Here is a 16,582-nt window from a genome sequence, read left to right on the forward strand (position 1 = left end):
ACAAGGCCAAGAATGCGGCGGGACGAGGTCGACGCGCCGCGTTGAGAACTCTCCACAAACCGGGGAGGAGGATAAAGAAGCGCGCCAGCTGCCCCGAACCGCTGGGCCGCGCCGCCACAGCCACCGCCACGCAGCTTTCACCCGAGATGCGGACTGGGCCACCGGCTCGAGGGGGCAGCTGCTGCAGGTCCTGGGGCACAGCCGGGGTGCTCATCGTAGCCTCGGGTCGGGGGATGCGTCTCCGCTTTAGCGCTAGATAGGACTTGCTCAGATCACCGCCGCCGCACACTGCATAAGCCGGCAGCTGCTAAGCCCTCAGACGGCGCGGCTGCCGTCTCCGCCCATTGGTTCCTGCGTGAATTGAATAAGCCAATGGACTTAGAGGGGCGGAGCCTGGACTGCAGTTGCCCAGGCTGATCTGGTGTCTGCCCAGTTCGGTTGGGACTGAGTCTGCAGGTTTCAAACCTAAACAGCGCTCTTCCTCCTGGACGTGCGATGGGGGAGGAGTCGACCTGCTCAGTCCCCACGACATAGCAGGACTAGATTGACAAACAACCGAGATGGGACACAGTCCCATGTGAGTCCCTCACAGTCTGGAGGAAGGCAGACGAGAAAAAGACAAAAAAAGTGTTGATTGGCTGCCCTTCTTACTAAACAAAGGTGCGTTCACTGACGAGGACGTAAACACCGATCTGGCGTACCACGAGCATGTGTATATATTTCACAAATATTGCTTCATTTTGAGCATCATAACTCTGAGGTGGGACGTTGTCACCACTTTTTCCACTGAGAGGTGACAGGTTCAGAGGTTGGTTGTCCACGTTTGCACAGCGTGTGAAGGGGAACTGAAATTGGGATCTGCTTTCTATATCTTTATTCTAAGCAATTATCAATGCAAAAAAGAGGAGAAACGGAAAAAATGAGGATAAACCTTATCCCCTCCTCAAGGTTATATATAATTATCCTTTGAAGATAAAATAGCGTTTGTTATAGACGTTTTGTGTTTGTGCGGTTAAGTGTGCTGCCATCTTTTCGTTTTTCTCATCTAAAAATACCATCTTCATAAAGCCCAAACAAACACAATCCTGACAAAACCTTAGAAACAAATGGGGCTCTAGAAGGTTTTAAGGGTGGCAGTGGGGAAGTGAGGGCGAGTCTGGACAGCATCTGCCTGGTTTCAAGCACTGGGTTTACATTTCTTGCCTGATCCCTGCAGTAAGGCTGGATTGGACTCTGTCACCCAGGTTTTATGTGCTCCGGGGACACAGACGGGAGGATGCGATTTCCAATCCGTTTACCCTTCCCAGGTCTGAGGGCCTCCACAGCTGGCCCTTGGCTGTGGTCAGTTTTTCCCACTTCTGCCTGCTTTTTCTTAAGACATCTTATGGTAGCATCTTGCTAATGAAGAATTTGGTTTGAGATTTTGTGTAGTTTTTTACATGATGAAATGTCCCAGTTTTAGTGTAACAGTATCCATCACCATCCTTAAGATATCACTGCTGTTTAAATACTTCTGTCAATATTGTTGATTATTTACTAGTTTCATCAGATGAGGTAACCAGGGATTTCTATTAACTGAGAACAAAATAGAGCGTTAATAAGTGACTCAAAAACCTCCAAAACATTATGCTAAAGTAATTAATATATGAAAGGTTACATATGGTATGATTCCATTTATATGAAAGATCTAGAGTAGATAAATCCATAGTGAAATAACTCAGAATAGTGGTTGCCAGAGGCTGAGGGTAGGGGCCGACTTGGGAGAGACCACTTAATGAATAAGGGATTCATTACCTTGAAGTAAATGAAATCTTTTGGAATTAGAGGTAGTGGCTGGGCGACATTGTAAATGTATTAATCACCACTAAGTTGATCACTTTAAAATGGTTAATTTTATGTTATGTGAACCTCAATAATTTTTTATAAGTGGGCATGCAAGAAAAGTGATTCAAAGGATACCATGGAGATCTCAGTAGGCTGAGATGGTGAGTAGGAAAACCTGCAAAACTGCTAGGTTTCCCAACATGTAGTCTCCTCAATCTCAGATATGCCTCCAGTGGTCTATTTTGAGACACTTTTTAATATTACTGCCACACAGTGTGGAGAGAAAAGCAGACCCTTTCTAAAGGTCAAGCTTTGAAAAAGGAAAAACTCATTTCAACAAAAAGACTTTCCTTTCAGAACAGGTTCTGCTTGACTGACCATGAAACTGCGACTTCCCTGAAGTGGGAGACCATTGGTGGGTAGTTGTTCCTCCTGGTCATTCAGAAGAAAAAAGATGCCACCATGAGAGAACAGGGAAGGACAATCTGAAAAGGAGACAATGGGAACACAAATAGGATACAAAGTCTGGAGAAAGAAAGCTGAAAAGGGCAAACAGGACCACAGTGTTGGGCACCTAGAGATCTAGCAGTTGGGTTTAACGAAAGGAGCCACTCTGATTCCAGAAAGGTGGGAGGTCCTGTAAAGCTGTATCCCTGGGGGATGGCCGGGCGTGGTGGCTCATGCCTGTAATCCCAGCACTTTGGGAGGCCAAGGTAGGTGGATCACCTGAGGTCAGGGGTTCAAGACCAGCTTTGCCAACATGGTGAAACCCCGTCTCTACTAAATAACACACAAAATTAGCCATGGTGGCAGGCCTGTAATCCCAGCTACTCGGGAGGGCTGAGGCAGAGGAATGCAAACTCGAGCCCTTGAGGCAGTGGCTGCAGGCGAGCGAGAGATCCCGGCCACTGTGCTCCTGGCCTGAAGTGACGGTGAGACTCAGATCAAAAAGCATAGACCTAGAATCAAAAGACTTAAAACTATGAAGCTTCTAGAAGAAATTATAGGAGAAAATCTTAGTGATTTTGTGTTAGGCAAAGATTTCATAACGAGTTTGTGGAAAAAAGATTTCTTAAATAGGCAAATTCCATGAACTATGAAGGAAAAAAATACACTGGACTTCATAAAAATTAAAACCTTTTGTCTATTCATTTATTGCCATATATAAGCCACATGACATTTCTCCTTGCTCCAGCCTGGATACAGGAAACCCTTGTACAGTTGTCTATCCCAGCAGCTATCATATGCCAGGCTTATATTTGTGTAGTACAGACTGTACATCACTCAAGGGCAGCATACCTTGTAAATGTCCTCACTGCCTAACATTTTGATGTTGCAAAGCCCAGGCAAAACTGCACAGTTCCACATCTGATTAGGACTCTTAGGTCACATGTTACCTTCAATTAAAAAAGACTAAAAAGTTGGTAAACAATCAAATACTCAAAAATCAAAAATTGTGATATATATTGATAGCGTGATACAGCAAATCAAATGTTTTCAAAGAACTTTTAGTTATTGGGCATATAGTCATGATGGAAATTGAAAAATATGAAATACAGAAGACACTGTTTAGAAATAGACCCGGCTGCAGGGATTTTAGAACATGTGGTAAGTGGCAATTCATTTCCACCAGGGAGGGTGCTTATATCCATTGGAAAGAGCCTTTCCTTTCCTTTAAAGCCTGGCCACAGACTACTGACTCCACGACTGGGGGAAATGTGGAGCCCTGGGAGCAGAGAGCAAGCCTACCCTCTGTCCCTCTGCCCCTTTGCCCCTCTGCCCACGTGGGCAGGCAGCCTTGGTTAAGACCCCAATAAGTAGTAGGCTCTCTAAAATATGTCACAACCTTTAAAGCAGTCGTTCTATTTTAGGAAGACACTGTAAGAAAATAATCCTAAAAAGAAATATCAGTTGTAGAAGGACATCTATAAGGTGCTCCATCTATTTATTTATTATTTATTTATTTATTCTGAGGCAGAGTCTCGTTCTGTCGCTGGAGTGCAATGGCGGGATCTCGGCTCACTGCAATCTCCACCTCCCGGGTTCAAGCGATTCTCCTGCTTTAGCCTCCCGGAAGTAGCTGGGTTACAGGCACCATACCACGCTGGGCTAATTTTTTTTTGTATTTTTAGTAGACTGGGGTTTTACAGCTGTGTTGGCCAGGCTTGGTCACCAAGACCCTGACCTCGTGATCCGGCCTCCCAAAGTGCTAGGATTACAAGCGTGAGCCACCGCGCCCAGCCAGGTGTTCCATTTATATAGCAAAATACAAAAATGAAATGGCTAGAGGCACGAGGTCGCCTGGTGGGTGACAGCAGCAGCCATGGATGGCTTTGCCAACAAACAGCTAAATTATAGAGGAACTACATATTGAAATGTAAATTCACGCATGAGGTCTGTATTAATATTGGAAATGCCTAAATAAAAATAATCTTTTTTTTCTGAGCCTGGGGGTTGGGGCATGGAGTGGCGTGGGGGAGTTGGGGTGGAGGGGGAGAGGGTCTTTCTACGTCGCCCACGGGTGTCAAACTCCTGGGCTCAAGCAATCCTCCCGCCTCAGCCGGGCTTGGCTACAGGAATACTGGTATGCAAGCCAGTTGAATAAAATCTGTTTCCCCCAGGTAAAAAAAAAATTAATTTGTGTGGGTATATAGGTGTATATATTTCTGGGGTATATGGGATATTTTGATGCAGGCATACAGTGTGTGATAATCACATCAGGGTAAATGAGGTATCCGTTACCTCAAGCATTTATCCTTTGTGTTACAATATAAAGATAATCTTAAAGGGAAAAAAAGAGCAGCACAGGTAGTACTAACTGCAGCTGTATAGAAACAATGCGTGCCATAGACATTCATTTGAAGGAGAGGGGTTATGATTATTTACAATCATTAATGAATATGGCAATATTCTGGGCACTGACAAGAAAACTGCCACAAACATGCTGGCATAATGCACAAAAAGCAAGGCTAAGCTGTGGTCGGGGCTCCCTCGCGCGCCCGTAAGCTCTGAATTTAGAATGGAGTGGACAGCTAGCTGATCAAGGGTTCTAAAAGGCCGGCGGCTAATGGACCGCCAGGGGGCGCTCCACGCACGTCTCCACGTCCCCGGGCGCACCTCGCAGCCGCGCCTGCTCGCGGCCAGGCCGCTCCCTCCCTCCCTCACCAGCCCCGACCCTTCGCCCCGTCCGACGCTAGGGGGCGCCGCAGGCTGCCCGGCTTGCGGCTCGCGGCCCGGGAGCGCCGGGGCTAGGTGGCGGCGGCCATGGACCGATTCGTTTGGACCAGCGGCCTCCTGGAGATCAACGAGACCCTGGTGATCCAGCAGCGCGGGGTGCGAATCTACGATGCTTCGAGAAGGGAGTAGGGGCGTCGAAGCCCAGCCTTTAAAGGGGCTGGCGGAAGGGTTCCCCGGTGGGCGCGCGGCCCGGCTCGGTGTGGCCCGGTCCCCGGCCTAGCTCCACGGCCCTCGGCGGCTCGGCCGGCCTCTGTGTGGGGCGCAGCGCTCTTGCGCTCCCCGCCGGTCGGTCGCACGCAGCGTGGGGCGCTCGGCCGCCTCCCCTGCTCGGGTCCCAACTTTGGCACGGTTCCCAGCAGGCGCGGATCGCGTCTGCTTCTCTCTGCCCGGAATGCTTCCGGGAGAGCACAGCCGCAGCGGCGGGAAGAGGAGCGCTCGCAGTCTGCGGGCGCCGGGCGGCGATCCGGCAGTCGACTTCCTTGGCGTGTTTCCAGACCCCCTGACTACACCAGCCTCGGTGTCGGCACCCGACAGTCAGGTTCCGCCTTTCTGTGAGGAGGGCGCGGTGGCCGTACGGTCCCCAGCGGAAGCTTTAGCTTGGACCTCATGCAGTCGGAGGGATTAGCATATCTGGGCAGAGGGGTGAGGGATTGCTTCGAAAGGATTTCCTAAAGAGGTATCAGTGCCTTATTGGAATGCCCTTGCCAAAGGCTTTTGGGTTTTGGTTTTGTTTTCTAATTGCTTTAGAAAGGCGTTCTGAGCGTATGTTTTGTAAAGTGTTATATTAATAGTAGACCGTGCCTTGTAATGCAAGCATAAATCTTAGAAGGTGCGTTTTCAAATCTAGAGGAGAAATAGGAAGTGTAAGTAAATATTTTGTAGATACTTTGTTGAAACTATGAAATCTTTTGTCCTGGATTTAAATGTATAAACTGGAATTAGAAAAAATTTAAAACTCACTTACCCACAAGCATTTTTGGTTTCCAGAAGTTTTAATTTGCTGCCTCTCTTCCCGTGCCGTTTTATTAACGACACTTTCCGCTGTATTTTGATATAAGTTACTGAACTCATAGCTTTTCCTGGTCAGTACTTACAGCTATTTACAGGCAGAGGTGACTTTGGACCCGGTCCTCTGACTCCCTTAGGGCATTTTCTATGGACTGGTTGCCTGTATTATTGAGTAAAGGTCTTTTCCTTAAATAATTTGCTTGGACCTAACTTCACTTACTGCCTTAGCACTTCTTAATTTAATTAATTAATTAATTTTGAGATGGAGTCTTGCTCTGTGGCCAGCCTGGAGTGCAGTGGCACAATCTCGGCTCACTGCAACCTCCGCCTCCCGGGTTCACGTCATTCTCCCTGCCTCAGCCTCCTGAGTAAGCTGGGACTACTGTAGGCATGCCTGCAACCCGCCCAGCTAATTTTTGTATATTTAAAGTAGAGACGGGTTTCACCATGTAGCCAGGCTGGTCTCAAACTCCTGACCTCAAATGATCCACCCGCCTGGGCCTCCTAAAGAGCTGGGATTACAGACTCGTGAGCCACTGTGCCCAGCCTGCTTTAGCACTTTAACTAGCTTGATCTCAAGTTGAGTCTTCTATCCCTGGATTGGAGTGACAAGCTGTTTTTTTCTCTTTTCTTACCAATTTACATCTTTGTAACTATTTTAAATGGGAAGGTTAATCCACCTCCCCTTCCTCGGCGTTTTGATTTTGCCCCCACTTTGAGAGGAACTGAATGTTGACAGTGGTAGATCAGTCCTCAGAGACTCCTCCAGTGCCACTTCCTGAGGGAGCACTAGGAAGTCATGCTTTTGCAGAGCGTGGCATGATACAGTTCTATGGAACTCCAATTTGAAGACTAGGGACACCTTTGCTGGCAGGCAGTATAGCTGTGATAGATTTAAAACAGTGTAAAATAACAGCCATTAGTAGTTTTATATGAAAGATACATTGTTGAACCAGCGAGTTTTAATTTTTACTTTAAAATTTTTGCTGCTTGTATTAGCAGACAAGTATATAGATGTCAGAGGTTTAAGAAACAAATCATGGGGAAAACATTGCTTGAGACCCTGTGATCTAGTCCAGAATTAACTCTTCTAAAAGCTTGAGAGTGGAGTGCACTGGAGCTCTAAAGGAGGACATACTTGCTGCTTTGAGGCTGGACATTCATGGCCCTGGCTGTAGTCCCCTAGAGCTGAATAAAGAGGTACAGGCTGACTCCTGGGGGAAAGTGCAGTATCCTGGCTTCCTTCACCTGTTGGAAGGTTTCCAGACTTCTGTGGTGCTAAAGACTCTACAAGGCTACACACATTAGCCCCCAAATCTGATGAAGTTAGTCTCCCTTTTAGGATGCCTCACTGGCTCCTTTGGCCTAGGGACTGCAGTCCAGATGGCTTAGTCTTCATAGTTTTGCATCCCAACCCATTCTCTGGGCAAGCGTGCGCATGGCTGTCTTCTAGACTAGTTTGATTGTTCCTGGAGCACAGAAGGTGTGCCTTGCTCATCCTTGTATCTCCTGGCTGGTTGTAGGTGTGAAACACATTTTTAAAAACCTGAATAATTAAAGTACCTACTGTGAGCCAAGAGCTGTATATGTCATCTCATTTAATCCTCTCAACAGGAATATGAGGTATTTTGCACAGATGAAATGCTTCAGAAGAGATACAGTGACTTGCCCTGCAAGATCACAGAGATTTAAATCTCTGTTGATCAGAATCAAAGCCTGTGCTTTGTTCATGGAGCTACAGTGAGCCGAGATCATGCCACTGCACTCCAGCCTAGGCAACTGAGCGAGATTCTGTCTCGGAAAAAAAAAAAGGACTTCATAATATGGCAGCCACCGGTGCCACCCTTGATGTAATGTTTAATACAGTAATCTTTCCCAAAAGATGAAGCGAAGCACCCCAGCTGATAGTTGAGAAAACTGAGCTGTCCAAGGTCACACAACTAGTAACTGGTGGAGATAGAATTGCAAACCAGATCCAATGCTCTTACGTAGAGGTACCTCTTTTTAGATAATACGTGCCTTGCTTGTTTATATGAGCACAATTTCCTTTCAGGCTCATTATGACTGGATAATGTGTTTACTTTAGTAAGGAGTGTAGGCAGGTCATTTGTTTGAATTCACAGACACTTCTGTAGCCTCAGCTAATTTAAAAAATAATGTTAGTAATGTGTAAAGTGGCAAATTGGCAGCATATATCAGAAGATTTAGAAATGTTTATTCTTTTTCAGCTAACTATTTCACTTTTAGGAATTTACCCTTGGGAAAGAATCAGAGATACATAAAAATATTACATGTGGAGAATGCTCATCTCAGATGTTATTATAATATTACATATAATATTATTATATATGGAAAAATTACAAGGCTAATCCACAGATATCCACCACTTGGGATTGAGTTAATTAAATTGCAGCATGAGGCCAGGTGTGGTGGCTCACTGTAATCCCAGCACTTTGAGGAGGCTGGTGGGTGGATCACCCCGCAAAGAGTCAGGAGTTCAGGAACCAGCCTGGCCAGCATGGTGAAACCCCATCTCTACTAAAAGCTTACAAAAAATTAGCTGGGCGTGGTAGGGCGGGGCCTGTAATCCCAGCTACTTGGGAGACTAGAGACAGGAGGTAAAGCGAACCTGGAGTGCGTGAGGAGGGAGTTGCGATGGAGCCAAGATTATTGCTGTTGCACTCCAGCCTGGGCAACAAGAGCGAAACTCCATCTCAAAAAAAAAAAAAAGATTTATGGCATGCCCTAATTAGCATGAGGAATTGCCAATGATAGGTTGCTAACTATATTTTATAACTATACTATTAATAATAGTTATAAAACTCTGTCCTATTCTATTTAAAGATTATACATATGTATACATAAACATCTATGTATATATACACACACACTCTGGCTGGTATGAATTATTTCATTTCCTTTTTCAGACTCTAAATATTTTCCAGATTTTCAACACTGAACATGCATTACTTTTATAATAGAAAATATGTAAATTTAAAAATCCAGGGTAATAACTTTTCAGTGAGTGCTGAAGTCAGATCACTTTTTTTTTTTTTTTTTGGTGGGGGGAGATGGAGTCTCGCTGTGTTGCCCAGGCTGGAGTGCAGTGGCACGATCTTGCCCGGCTGCACTGTAAGCTCCACCTCACAGGGTTCATCACCATTCTCTGCCTCAGCCTCCCAAGTAGCTGTTCTAAGCGCCCTCCCACCAGCCAGCTATGTTACCAGTAGAGACAGGTTTTCACCGTGTTAGCCATGATGTCTTAATCTCGGCCTGTGTTTTCCCGCCCTGGGCCTCCCAAAGTCCTGGGATTATAGGCATGAGCCTGGCCTTGGCCATAGCCCGCTTATATTATTTTAAATTCAAAACAATTCCAGTCTTATTTTAATAAACTGGACACTCACTAAAATGCTTTCCTTAGTGTTTATGTTGTAAGGTTGCCTTATAAATGGGACTATCCTTCCCAAACTTTTTGTTTTCAAGCTCCCTTAAGCATCAAAATGCTCTTTTAAAATAACCGAATATTCCTGGAAAGGACACAAGCAAGCCCTACCTTATGGCAAATTCCACTTTCTAGTAACTCGAAATAGAAACTTCCAATATATATCTTGCTTTTCTTAACAGAAGCCTTGGGAGTTTAATTCATTAATCTCTTGGGTTCCAGTTCTAAAACATGCTTATTTATATAACTTTCAGGGCACAGTAACAAGTAGTGAGGGTTAAAGTTTTGGTCCTAAAGACCTAGCTGGCATTTCTTTGTGATTGTATTGAAGTTTTGAAGAACATTTTAAAATTTATATTTTGAATAGCTGATACATACCTAAAGAGTATGTCCTAGTCAGCTCGGCTGCTAAAACAAAATACCATAGCCTGGGTGGCTTAAACAACAGGCATTTATTTCTCATAGTTCTGGAGACTGGGAAGTCTAAGATCAAGGTGCTGACAGATTTGGTTCTTGGTAAGGAGACTCTTCCTGGCTTGCAGATGGCCACAATTTGCTTGTGTACTTGCATGGTCTTTTCTCAGCACGTGTTCATGGAGATGAAGCCCTCCTGTCTCTTCCTCTTCTCATAAGGATACTAGTCCCATCATGCTGAGGGCCCCACCTCACGACCTTCTAAACCTAATCACCTCCCAATGGTTCCATCACCAAATACCATCGCGTTGAGGGTTAGGCCTTGAACATATGAATTTGGGGGTTTTCATTTAATGCTAATGGGTTTTACGCCTTCTTAGAAAGGTCTTCTCCCCTCAGATTATTTAAAAATTATCTCATGATTTTTTTCTAGTGCTTTTATAATTTTTTTCATTTTTTACTTGATTGATCCATCTAGAATTCATTCTGGTGCATTGTATTAGGTATAAATCCAGACATACGGGTTTTTCTTTTTCCTACCTGTCAACCCAGTTGTCCCACTGCCATTGATTTAATCTCCATCCATATTTATTTTTGTATGTATTTGTATCTATTCCTGGATTTTGTTTTTATTAAAAATGTTATGGTATTTCATGAAGATTCAGTTTACAAGAAATTCAATAGTAGTGATTATAGAGGTAAAAAGAACCTTATTTCCCTTCTACTGCCTCCTCCAGCTTTTTTCTAGGATAATGATTGTTAACAGATAATTGTGTAATTTCCTTTTAAGATTCCTTTTCTACTTGTGTTCTAAACACACATATATACAGCATATGTAATATTGTAAATTGCTGTAAATCACTTTCTTTCCCACTCATCTAGTGTCTTAGAGTTCTATGGTAATCCATGCAGTTCTACCTCATCATTTCTTTTTAACCTTTGCATGGATTGCAGAGTATGAATGTGTATCATACCTGGTTGTTGTTTGCATTTTCTTCTAATTCTGTCAAGACTGTACAGACAGCTTATGAAGTATGTAGCATTGGTTCTCTTTACTTTGTGGTAAGCCTATTCTAAAAGTGAAATGTTTATTTATATGATTAACTTAGTGTTGTATAATTTATGAAGAAGAAAATCTGAACCACAATGAGTGGTATATTATTAATATTTTGTGATGCTCTTTCTTTCTAGATAAAATTTGATGCTGGGACTCTCCTTCTTAGTACACACCGACTGATTTGGAGAGATCAGAAAAATCATGTAAGATACAGTTTTTTACATCTGTTGAAGGTTTTATTTTGTTTATTTATTTTTTAGAGACAGGGTCTTGCTGTATTGCCCAGGCTGATCTCTAACTTCTGGGCTCAAGTGATTCTCCTGGCCTCAACCTCCCGAGTAGCCGGGACTACAGGAGTGAGCCACCATTGTAGGTTTTAAATCACTGAAACTTTTTCTTCTTTTTTCATTTCTGGTAAAACTTATATAATGAATGCAATAATAAATTTTCCTTTTCTGAATGACAAAAGAGTGTGTCCCGTATAATTTCTCTGAATGGAGTGCAGAAACAGGAGTTAGCGTGTTGTCCCTTATTCAGCTCCAGAAAAGTCCATGTAGTTACTGGATGGAGAATCATGTGTTTTAAATACCAAATTCTACTCTATATCTAAATGGTCCATGTATAACAGGGGAATAATTCCCCCATCAGTTGTGAGGGAGTCTTTAAAAAGAGCTCGTATGTCCTTAAAACCAAATTGTGTTCTGGGTTGTTGTTGAGAATCAGGAGACTAGGCCTGCCATCAAGTGCATGCCTTTATCTAGATATTGAGATCTGTCTCTAGTCCTCCAGCCAAGAGGAGTCCCCACACCCCATTTTTTTTTGGACAGAATGCTGCCTCACCCAGGCTGGAGTGCAGTGGTGTGATCTCGGCTCACTGCAACCTCCGCCTCCCAGGTTCAAGTGATTCTCCTGCCTCAGCCTCCCGAGTAGCTGGGATTACAGGCATGTGCCACCATGCCCAGCTAATTTTTGTATTTTTTAACAGAGACAGGGTTTAGCCATATTGTTCAGGCTGACCTGACCTCGCGATCCACCCACCTCAGCCTCCCAAAGTTCTGGGATTACAGTTGTAAGCCACCTTGCCCAACCTGTTTTTTTTTTTTTTTTTTTTTTTAAGGAAGATGGAGAGTTATATGTATGTAGAGCTGATATATATCTTTATTTCCTAGAGCTTCAACCTGAATGTATATATACATTAATTTCAGCATTGCCAGTAAGATGGCTATCTCATCTGTGTTTTTATTTTCCTGATTGTTCCCCCAAACCCCCGTGAAATTTTAGTACCACGAATAAACTATATACTGTACTGTAGCCCTTGAAGGGCTGCTAACCATTACAATATCTGACTTTTTTGCACCCTGGGAACTAATTTTTGTCTCCTAGGTCACAATGTGCCTATTGATAAGGCATGCCTTGGGGCGGAGTCCCCAACTTTCGGACCCGCGGGCAGTACTGGTCTTGGCCTGGTGAACTTTGGGTCACATAGCAGGGGGTGAGTGACAGGTGAGCAAGCATTACCACTGGAGCTCCACTTCCCATCAGATCAGCAGACGCATTAGATTCTCGTAGGAGCACGAACCATATTGTGAACTGTGCATGCAAGGAATCTAGGTCGTGCACTCCTTATGAGAGTCTAATGCCTGATCTGAAGTGGGGCTAGTTTCACCGAAACCACAGCCCTGCTCTCAGGAAATGCTGCTTATCTTCCTGCAGAGCCAGTCCACCATGATGCAAAAAGGTTGGGACTTGCGCTTTGGGCTGTTATCTAATCCTTTTAAAATGTATATATTTCAGAATAAATCTTTTTGGGGAGGATAGAATGCATGTCCTTAAACCATATGTTGATAAGTTAATCTTAGTATAATTTTTTGATTATCATATAAAGAGGTCCATCTGGACAAATTTGAGCCACCATTGCTAGTCACATAAAAATTAAACATAACTGTTATATATATGTTAAAACTAAAGATACCGGTGTGGTGGCTCATGCCTCACCCAGCACTTTGGGAGGCTGAGGCAGTGGATCACCTGATGTTAGGGGTCAAGCCAGACAGCCAACATGGGCCATCTCTACTAAAATACAAGTGGCTGAAGTGGTGGCACATGTCTGTCATCAGCTACTGGGGAGGCTGAGACAGAATAAACTGAACCTGAGAGGAGGCAGAGGTTGCAATAGGCAAAGGTTATGCTGTGCACTCAGCCTGGGCAACAAGAATGAAACTCGTCTCAAAAATTAAACATACTGGCTGCGAGAACACAGTATTCATGCCTGTAATCCGGCACTTTGGGAGGCCGAGGGCAGAGGATCACTTGAGATCAGGAGTTCAGGGCCTTAGCATGTCCAAATGTGGTGGCCATCTCTCCTAAAAATACAAAAGCCTGGAAGCTGAGCTGGTAACCCCACTGTCCCAGCTACTTGGGAAATAGGGGAGAATCACTTGAACCTAGGGAAGGCCCAGAGGTTGCAGTGAGCCAAGATTGTACTGCTCTAACTTGGCTGACAAATGAATAAAATCTCAAAAAGTTAAACATAGGATGAGGATGCCCCTACATCAATATTTTTGTTTAAAACTATTAATAATTGCATATATAGGCATATGGTAGAAGTATGGAAGAAGAATTTGCCAAAAGAAAATCATCTACATTAATGCCCTCCTTAAAATTGTTTTGTAGTATCATCTGTTTTGTTTTTCAATGTAAAGAAAATATTACAGTAACAATTTTGGTAGAAACATTCTCTTAGAAAATGTCACCCTATTGGCGGGTCCGATTGGCTCCCTGCCTGTAATCTCTGCACTTTGGGAGGCAAGGCAGGCAGATCTGGTCAGGAGATGCAGACCATTCCAAGCTAACATGGGTGGAAACCTCCGTCTCTACTAAAATACAAAATGGCCAGGCATTAGTGGCGAGAGCAGCCTGTAGCGTCCCAGCTACTTGGGAGGCTGAGGCAGGAGAATGGTGTGAAAGCCTGGGAGGCAGAGGTTACGTGAGCCGAATCCACGCCCTATATAACCTGGGCAGGCGAGACTCGTCTCAAAAAGAAAAATGCGCCATTGTAAAAACAAAAAGCTAGTGACTTCTTAAACTTCTTATATCTTCTTCATGCAGCCATGCCACCGTGTCGTTCAATTTGTTTTCCTTAAGTTCATTTAAGTAACAAAATCATTGTTTTTCATTATTTTTATTATTAGGGTATATGGTACTGTAATGCTATAAAACAAGGATTTCTGACAAGTGTTATGGATGTTGTTTAGAGTCTTTGATTTAAGCAATTGATTTCCTTCTAGGAGTGTTGCATGGCCGTTCTCCTTTCCCAAATTGTGTTCATTGAAGAACAGGCAGCTGGAATTGGAGAGGGGGTGAATCTATATATAATTACAGTGCTATTCACAGAAAACATTTCCTGTTATGCTATTGGTCAGAAGGTCCTATCTTTGGAAGCTCAATGATGGCATCATTCCCAGTTCCCAAGCATGAATAATTTGCTGTAATATCCTTGTTTATTATACATGGGTCATAATAAAGAAATGTGGGCCTGAGATGCTGGCTCCGCCTGTAATCCCAGCCTTTGGAGGAGAGCAGAGGGGTAGGCAAATCCTGAGGAATCAGAGAATCGGGAGCCATCTGGCTAACATGGTTAACCCTACATCTCCTCCACATGCAAAAATTAGCTTGGGGTGTGAACATGGCTGGAAGCCTGTGAACTGTAGCTTCTTGGGAGGCTGAGGCAGGAGATGGCATGAACCTGGGAGGCGGAGCTGCTTGATGAGCTGAGATGGGGCCACTGCACTCCAGTCTGGGGACAGAGGCGGAACCCTCGTTTCAAAATAATAATAAATAAATAAATAAGCAAAAACTCCACTCTTTGGCCCAGTTATCATTATCTTTCCATAGACACTTTGCTTTCACATGCCTGTGTACCTGTCATTTCTTACTTAAAATCGGAAATAACCTATTTGAGAAAAATAACTGACTTTGCTTCTGTTTCTAACCTGATCATTAAGTTGTTTTACTCGTTTTTACTTATTCGACCTTGAAGAGAGTTAAACAACTATATAATAATAGTTACTGTACAAAGCAGGACATTTATCAGAATAATAGCAAATTACAACTGGAACTTCTTAATTAGACCAAGTGCTCAAAGGATACAATGCAGGACCATCCAAACAAACCAGGGTAATTACACATAGTACCAAGAGTACAGCAAGTTCAAATGTTCCTGTTATTCATCAAAACAGCTTTTATATTTTAAGTGCATGTCATTGAGGAGACATGAACAAATATTATTGGCATGGGATTTTTCCTATGGTATCTTTTAGGTTCCCAACTATAATGGGCATTTCCAGTGAAGTTCAAACATTTGAGCTGCTGGACGTAAATTAAGTAACACGATGCTAATGTGTGCCATTCTATAAATATTTATTTGACATAAAAGAAACCAATGTTTTAAAAAATTAATAAGCCATAGATTTTTTTAAGCCATAGATTTTTAGGGTAGATTGTTATTATGATTTATATTTTCCCCTTATCAATTTTCTCCACTGTATTAAGTTCTAAAAAGTAAACTTTAAGGTTGTTTCCAGGTTATTTGAATTTTCCTTTCCTGTGTTCCAAGGAAATCTAAACTAAAAAAAATTTTAAATATTTACCTTCACGTTAATGTCTTATTTTTTAAACATGTCAGTGAGGAGGACTTCAGTAATATGCCAAGTTAACTTTGTCAGATATTCTCCTTTGGGTTCCCAGCCCCTCCCCTCAAACAGTTTATGACGCATTGATTTCAAGATGTGTACATTTCACCTTTTAACATCTCTGAAGATGCTTTTTTTATTTCATAGATTTAAATTTAATGAAGTATAGTAATTGGATGACTTGATAAAAGACTATATACAAAATTTGGCATAGATTTTTTATGCTTACTTTGGAGCTTTTAAACTTTATTTGATTATACTTACTACTTTTTCAATGGGTGTCCTTTCACAGAATCTGATAGTAGGGCTGAGGGTTTTTAGTTTCAAAGACTATGAAATGCTTTTGCTTGGTTATCTTATCATAATTGTCATAGTTTTGTTGCTCTGCTTGTTCTGATGATATTCTGTTGTACATTTGTTGTTGTTGTTGTTGTTCCCCCTGTTCTCATCGTTGTTATTTATTTTGTTATTTGTTGTTGTTGTTATTGTTATTTTATTGTTATTGTTACGTTGTTGTTGTTGTTGTTGTTGTTATTGTTATTATTGCATTTGTTGCATTGTTGTTGTTGTTGTTTATTTGTTGTTATTGTTGTTGTTGTTGTTATTGTTACGTTACATTTGTTATTGCACATTGTTGTTGTTGTTGTTGTTGTTGTTGTTGTTGTTATTTATTTATTGTTATTGTTTATTACGTTTGGGTTTCTGTGATTTCTTAGCCATGGTTTTGTTTTCCTTAAGCTGCATGAGAGTTTTAGAGGTGGGAGATTCCTTTTGCAGAGTACATTTTTAACGCTACCACGCATTTGGGGGAGGGGCCCCGGTAGCGCGATTGAACACCGGAACATTGTGTGTTTGGTGACCATGTGGACAGAAAGAAAGGAAATTAGAAGTGTGTATCTATAGCATGAT

General features: G+C 42.9%; 1 non-coding gene across 2 annotated transcripts; it reads left to right on the forward strand.

Moving 5' to 3' along the window:
• The first annotated feature begins 176 nt into the window (after positions 1-176).
• Positions 177-14,342, forward strand: LOC101010819. 2 transcript variants are annotated; one of them, XR_004178716.1, is made up of 3 exons: positions 177-660; positions 11,117-11,185; positions 14,270-14,342. It is a non-coding gene; the product is annotated as an uncharacterized LOC101010819 (transcript). The 2 variants fall into 2 exon arrangements; XR_004178715.1 differs by lacking the exon at positions 177-660 and adding an exon at positions 4,472-5,737.
• The last annotated feature ends 2,240 nt before the right edge of the window (positions 14,343-16,582 follow it).

This window comes from Papio anubis, chromosome 15, assembly GCF_008728515.1.
Source record: "Papio anubis isolate 15944 chromosome 15, Panubis1.0, whole genome shotgun sequence".
Lineage (NCBI taxonomy): Eukaryota > Metazoa > Chordata > Mammalia > Primates > Cercopithecidae > Papio > Papio anubis.